Raw genomic sequence first — 8,076 nt, 5'->3', positions numbered from 1 at the left:
ATATGTCTCCAACTTCAGTGATTTCTGCAATTCGTTCCAGTCATTGGCAACAGAGAACTGGAAGGAAAGGAGGAGGAGGAGTTGGCTTTGGGGATGACCAGTGAAATATACTTGCTGGAGTGCGTGCTACACGATAAGGCGGAGCTTTACTAGCAAACACTTAAAGATGACCTGGAGCCAGTGGGTTTGGCGACGAATATGTAGCGAGGACCAGCCAGCGAGCGCATACAGGTTGCAGTGGTGGGTAGTATATGGAGCTTTGGTGACAAACGTATGGCACTGTCTAGACTGCATCCAATTTGTTGAGTAGAGTGTTGGAGGCTATTTTGTAAATTACATCACAGAAGTCAAGAATTGGTAGGATAGTCAGTTTTACGAGGGTATGTTTGGCAGCATGAGTGAAGGAGGCTTTGTTGCGAAATAGGAAGCTGTTTCTAGATTTAATTTTGGAATGGAGATGCTTAATATGAGTCTGCAAGGAGAGTTTACAGTCTAGCCAGACACCTAGTTATTTGTAGTTGTCCACATATTCTAATTCAGAACCGTCCACAGAGTAGTAGCTAGTCGGGCGGGCAGCGATCAGTTGAAGAGCATGCATTTAGTTTTACTAGCATTTAAGAGCAGTTGGGAGGCCATGGAAAGAGTGTTGTATGGCATTGAAGCTCGTTTGGAGGTTAGTTAACACAGTCTCCAAAGAAGGGCATCATATGTATAAAGAATGGTGTCTTCTGCGTAGAGGTGGATCAAAGAATCACCCGCAGCAAAAGCGACAACATTGATATATACAGAGAAAAGAGTCGGCCTGAGAATTGAACCCTGTGGCACCCCAATAGAGACCGCCAGAGCTCCGGACAACAGGCCCTCCAATTTGACACACTGAACTCTATTTGAGAAGTAGTTAGTAAACCAGGTGAGGCAGTCATTTGAGAAACCAAGGCTGTTTAGTCTGCCAATAAGAATACGGTGATTGACAGTCGAAAGCCTTGGCCAGGTCGATGAAGACGACTGCACAGTACTGTCTTTTATCGATGGCGGTTATAATATCGTTTAGGACCTTGAGCGTGGCCGAGGTGCACCTGTGACCAGCTCGGAAATCGGATTGCATAGTGGAGAAGGTACGGTGGGATTCGGAATGGTTGGTGATCTGTTTGTTCACTTGGCTTTCGAAGACTTTAGAAAGGCAGGGCAGGATGGATATAGGTCTCTGACGGCCAACCACCCATCTCCTCTACCACATGGGACTGCTAGGGCCCCGATGGTCGATTTCTGGACCTTCTGTACAAGTGTCAAAAAGGGGTGGAAGATAAACTCATATGAGCTTAAAGAGATAGTATAGTATGGCCCTTCTCTCCCTCTATCATTCACACTAATTTTGTATTTTGACGGTCTCATGGGGAAATGTTCTTACACAGCAGAACTATACAAACGCACAAACACATTTTTTAAAACTTTCCAAATGCAAGACAGGATGGCAAGATTTTTATTCATTCCATGCCAATTGGCTGTAGCGAAGTAGTGTCACGTTAACAACAAGCTGATATATACCAGACCAGTATCACACTGAGTCAATGGCTTTTGCCAGTGCCACCATTTTGATTAATCCAAAATGATCTTGAATGGTCAATCTGGTCGCTAAGGGTTATTTTATTGCTCTCTTTATTTACTGGGATATTAACTGGCTTATTGTCACTGCTGGTGTATTATTTCTAACATCAATGCAAATCTTTGTCATTTGAGTTTAGCAGAGCTGGTATAAAAACATGACAGCCAACTATACTGAACAAAAATATAAACTCACCATGTAAAATGTTGGTCCATTGTTTCATGAGCTGAAATCAAATATCCCAGAACCTTTCCATATGCACAAAAAAGTTTTGTGCACAAATTTGCTTACATCCCTCTTAGTGAGCATTTCTCCTTTGCTAAGATAATCCATCCCCCTGACAGGTGTGGCATATCAAGAATCGGATTAAACCGCGTGATCTTTACACAGGTGCACCTTGTGCAGTTTCGTCACACAACACAACACCACAGATGTCTCATGTTTTGAGGGAGCATGCAACTGGCATGCTGCCTGCAGGAATGTCCACCAGAGCTGATGCCAGAGAATTGTTGGTTGGCACAACAAAGATTTTCTGCACAAACTGTCAGAAACTGTTTCAGGGAACTCATCTGCATGCTTGTCGTCCTCACCAGGGTCATGACCCGATTGCAGTGGGCAAATGCTCACCTTCAATGGCCACTGGCACTCTAGAGAAGTGTGCTCTCCATGGACGAATCCCAGTTTCAACTGTACCGGGCAGATGGCAGACAGCATGTATGGCGTTGTGTGTGCGAGCGGTTTACTGATGTCAACATTGTGAACAGAGTGCCCCATGGTGGCGGTGGGGTTAAGGAATGGGCATGCATAAGCTACGGACAACGAACACAATTGTATTTATTGATGGCAAATCGAATACACATCTGTGACGAGATCCTGAGGCCCATTGTTGTGCCGTTCATCTGATGCCATCCCCTCATGTTTCAGCATGATATTGCACAGCCCCATGTCGCAAGGATCTGTTGCACAATTCCTGGAGCTGAAAATGTCCCAGTTCTTCCATGGCCTGCATAGTCACTCAACATGTCACCCATTGAGCATGTTTGGGATGCTCTGGATTGACGTGTATGACAGCTTGTTCTAGTTCCTGCCAATATCCAGAAAGTTCACACTGCCATTGAAGAGGAGTGGGACAAAATTCCACATGCCGCAATCAACAGCCCGATTAACTCTGTGTGAAGGAAATGTGTCGCACTGCAAGGGGCAAATGGTGGTCAGACCAGATACTGACTGCTTTTCTGATCCACGCCCTCCACCTTTTTTAAAGGTACTGTATCTGTGACCAACAGATGCATATCTGTATTCCCAGTCATGTGATATCCATTGATTCCAATTGACTGATTTCCTTATATGAACTGTAACTCAGTAAAATCTTTGAAATTGTTGCATGTTGCGTTTATTTTTGTTCAGTGTAGCCTGGTTCGGTTCATTTCTTGTGAACCTGTTGCATCATCTGTTTCAATGGCTATATATTCCTGTCTATACCTGTTGGAGAAGGTATTGTTTTTTTCTGTTCTTACAATTCTGTTTTTAAAAGTGTGTTAATATCACTCTTTGTTTACTAGAAATGGTCAACTGTGTTTATTGTAAATGTAATTATTGCATTGAGTTCGAATTCTGTTGGTTGTAAATGTTATTTTTGTACACAAACTCAATGTTCACTCATGTTGAGCACCAGCTGCTAACTCTGTTTTTTAGCATTTTAGCAATGCTGTTATTTTCATTGGTAAACCAAGTTTATTGTATCTGTCATGACTCTCTCTCCTCCGTGAGGATCAAAGGTGCCATATCAGCTACCCCCAGGGATACGCGCAATGCCGCCGAGGGGTACGCCAAATAAAAATGTGATTCCCATTTTTCTTTTTATCATCTGTGTAAATATTTACTTTTTTTCTTCATATTTTCAAATAGTCCATTTATATTTTCCAACAGAGCTATGCATTTGGGTGAGGTTCTTTTCTTGCCTGAGTAGCCTCGTTTCACTGCCAAAAATAAAATGAAACCATCTAGTGTTTAGCCGAAATAACAACACAATGTCAGATAAAGGTAGCCGAGTGAAATAATTAACATCCAATCACATTAACCATTGTTCTCTGGCGGGAATTCCACGAACGGTCCGTATGTAGCCAAACGTAGCTGCTGCTCATTCCGTTTGCTCGAAAATTGATAAATGGTTCAAAAAAAGTACACACACCTAAACCTGTCGACAACACAAGTTGGTCTGCTTCCACATGCACATCCAATGCTAGCATCAGTAATTCTACGTTTGTTGTTAGCCCAGCTAGCATGGACACTGACAGTTGTGAATCGGATGCAGCCAAAGAGCTACTGCACCCTTACCCTGGAAAGCACCTAACAACAGACGGGGACGTTGAACCATCGAAGAGGCGCAAATATGATGAGAACTACATTGATTTGGGGATCACTTATATTGGGAGTAGTGCCTTTCCTCAGCCACAGTGTGTTATATGTGCAAAAGTACTATCTCACAACTTGATGAAACCTTCACTCTTGCGCAGACATTTAGAAACAAAACATGCCAATTTGAAAAATAAGCCACAGGAGTTTGAGTGAGAATTAAGACGACTTCGAGTACAAAAGCAACAGATACCATTAATAAGAAGGGGCTAGAAGCGTCATATATGGGGAGCTACATGGGGAGCTATATGGGGAGTGGCTAGGACAGGCAAGCCCCATACTATTGTGGAGGACTTCATTCTTCCTGCTACTGCGGATATGGCTGGGGAATGCTGGGGGAAAAGGCAAAAAAACTATACAGACAATGTCTTCATCAAACAACACTGTTTCACGACGCATCAGTGACATGGCAGGAGATGTTTTGGAACAATTGCTGCTTCGCATACAAGCCAGTGAATTCTATGCCTTATAGCTGGATGAGTCAACAGACGTGGCGGGCCTGGCACAGCTCCTGGTATATGTCCGTTATGTTTATGGCGGATCAATTAAAGAAGACATCCTCTTCTGCAAACCACTGGAAACAGGACAACTGGAGAGGATATGTTTTAAGTACTGGACAGCTTTGTGACATCAAATGGACTTTGGTGGTCAAGATGTGTTGGTGTCTGTCCTGATGGCGCAAAAGCCATGACAGGGAGACATAGTGGAGTGGTAACGCGCGTGCAAGCAGTTGCTCTGCAGCATCAACCGAGAGGCTCTTGCTGCCAAAGGAATGCCTGACAGCTTGAAATACGTTTTGGACACTACAGTGAAAATGGTTAACTTTGTTAATGCAAGGCCGCTGAACACTTGTGTATTTTATGCACTATGAAATGATATGGGCAGCGAATATGTAATGTTTTTACAACATACAGAAAAGTGCGCTGGTTATCAAAGGGCAAAGTATTGACACGTTGTTTTAAAAATTGAGACGTGCTTAAGGTTTTCTTTACCGGCCATAATTTCCACTTGTCTGACCGCTTGCATGATGATGAGTTTCTCACGACTGGCCTATTTGGGTGATGTTTTTTCTCGCCTGAATGATCTGAATCTAGGATTACAGGGACTCTCGCAACTATTCAATGTGTGGGACAAAATTGAGGTTATGATTAGGAAGTTGGAGCTCTTCTCTGTCTGGACAACACACAGGTCTTTCCATCATTATATGATTTTTTTTGTGTGCAAATGAACTCAAGCTTACGGACAATGTCAAACGTGATATAGTGAAGCACCTGAGTGAGTTGGGTGCATATTTACACAGGTACTTTCCCTGAACGGATGACACAAACAACTGGATTCGTTATCCCTTTCATGCCCTGCCTCCAGTCCACTTACTGATATCTGAACAAGAGAGCCTCATCGAATTTGTTCTGTGAAAATGTTATTTAATTAGAAGCCACTGACAGATTCCTGGATTGGGCGGCGCTCAGAGTATCCTTCCTTGGCAATTCGCGCTGTTAAGACACTGATGCCCTTTGGAACTTCGTACCTATGTGAGAGTGGATTCTTGGTCCTCACTAGCATGAAATTTAAATACAGGCACAGACTGTGTGTGTGTAATGGTATTGCTTCCACCCCTCTCCTCGCCCCAACCTAGGCTCAAACCAGGGACCCTCTGCACACATCAACAACTGACACCCTCGAAGCATCGTTACCTATTGCTCCACAAAAGCTGCAGTCCTTGCAGAGCAAGGGAAACAACTACTTTAGGTTCTCAGAGCGAGTGATGTCACCAATTGAAACGCTATTAGCATGCACCCCGCTAACTAGCTAGCCATTTCACACCGGTTACATGGAAAATGATTTAAGACTGAGACTTTCTCCAATACAACCCACATTGCATATCTATGTGCATCCTTTCAAGCACAACCTTCTCATTAACCGGTGGTGAGTTATTCACAATTTTCGATTAACAAATAAAGTTTTATACGTAAGATGGCTAAATAAAGAGCAAATTATTGATTATTATTATATTATTATTTGTGCCCTGGTCCTATAAGAGCTCTTTGTCACTTCCCACGAGCCGGGTTGTGACAAAAACTCACACTCATTCTTATGTTAAATAAATATATTGTATAGTGTGTGAGTGGCAGGCTTACAATGATGGCAAAAAACAACATTTGAGAGTGCACTGACCCTGGTGCTAGAGGGGGTACGCAGCTGGAGGTTGAATGTTTGAAGGGGTACGGGACTATAAAAGTTTGGGAACCACTGAGCTAGGCCAATGGCTGACAGATAGTCAAACTCTCTCTCTCCTGGGGGAATTGGTCTGATTTTATGACTTAACTGCTAGATCGTAAATACCTAGCAGAAACCTTCCCTTTGGCTCTGCAGTATTTAGAATGGAATGTCTTAGTGTTACAGAGAGACTCTTGCCAAAGAACTAAAACATCAAACAATGAACATTGAAACAATATTTCTAACATAAAGAATGTTGGTAATGATGTCAGATGGAAAATGAATGTCTATTTTGTGATGTCATTGAGATTTCCAGAAAGACTGTTATAGCAAGATAGCTGTAGCTCTGAAAGTGTTATCAGGTTTGCATCTGAATGTTGTATAAAATAGGTGTGATTAAGTATAGGAATACTTTTGAGAAGATGGAAGCGGGATTTTGGCCTTCTAAACGGGATAACGGCTCTTCATGTAGACCTGGGCCAGGTCAGTGACCACGCTCACGTGAGCGCACACATTGTGTCAACAGGATAGAACACCCTCCAAGACCAGAGTGCTTAAAAGGACCAATCAGGTGGACGATGTAAGCCGTCCAATGGTTAGACTCTACCAGACCAGACAGCATGGAGCGGTGGCTACAACGATGGAAATGGTTAAAACTACAAGACCAGAAAATGGTAAGACCCCCTGAAACGCTCAATGAGTGACGAAGGTGAAGACTAGACTAAAACATGCACCGCCAGCAGCTCTACATGTAACGTAGTCTAGGACAATTGACCAAGATGAGAGGGAAGGACAAATTCCTCTCACCATCATAGGTACCTCTGTATCTATTCTAACAAACATAGGGAAATACAGATCCCTCTGAACACCACTTGGTACACCTCTGATGTATCCATTTTTAAAAAATTTTAACATTTTTTAAATGAATTTTACCCCTTTTTTCTCCCCAATTTCGTGGTATCCAATTGTTGTAGTAGCTACTATCTTGTCTCATTGCTACAACTCCCGTACGGGCTCGGGAGAGACGAAGGCTGAATGTCATGCGTCCTCCGATACACAACCCAACCAGCCGTACTGCTTCTTAACACAGCGCGCATCCAACCCGGAAGCCAGCCGCACCAATGTGTCGGAGGCTACACCGTGCACCGTGCACCGCCACAGGAGTCGCTGGTGCGCGATGAGACAAGGACATCCCTACCGACCAATCCCTCCCTAACCCGGACGACGCTAGGCCAATTGTGCGTCGCCCCACGGACCTCCCGGTCGCGGCCGGTTACGACAGAGCCTGGGCGCGAACTCAGGGACTCTGATGGCTGATGTGTCCATTTTAACGAACACTCCGAGACAAAACAGACTACAACTAAAGACATTGTGATCTCTGGTGGACATCCAGAGACTTACACAACCAGAAACTTCCATCAAACCACTTCCCAAAGATGGATCGAGTTCACTTTGCCTCTCCCACTCTTTATTTCCCCACCCCCTTTCCATTGTGTAACAAGCCGTCATATTAGGTTAGTCCACTAGGGACTAATCAATATAACCTATACCGTGTGTGTGTGTGTTTATGTAATTCTGTGTGATTATTTAGTTAGTTATTAAGTCAATTTGATTATCGCTGATTCACCACTGAGACTGATATGAGGAAATGATGAATTGATTAATTGATGGCTGGTATGATATCGATATATTCTGATATATTCTTGAGGTAATTGGGAAACGGTAACTCATTAAACAAACTTTTCCCATGGTGCCCCAGATTCCTAATGACTTAATTGTTAACTTTGAGATATCAGCTGATGTAAGAAGGGCTTTATAAATTGATTTGATTTGATTTGGCA

The sequence above is a fragment of the Oncorhynchus clarkii genome, chromosome 31 (genome assembly GCF_045791955.1).
Source record: "Oncorhynchus clarkii lewisi isolate Uvic-CL-2024 chromosome 31, UVic_Ocla_1.0, whole genome shotgun sequence".
Lineage (NCBI taxonomy): Eukaryota > Metazoa > Chordata > Actinopteri > Salmoniformes > Salmonidae > Oncorhynchus > Oncorhynchus clarkii.
This window is presented reverse-complemented; position numbering follows the sequence as displayed.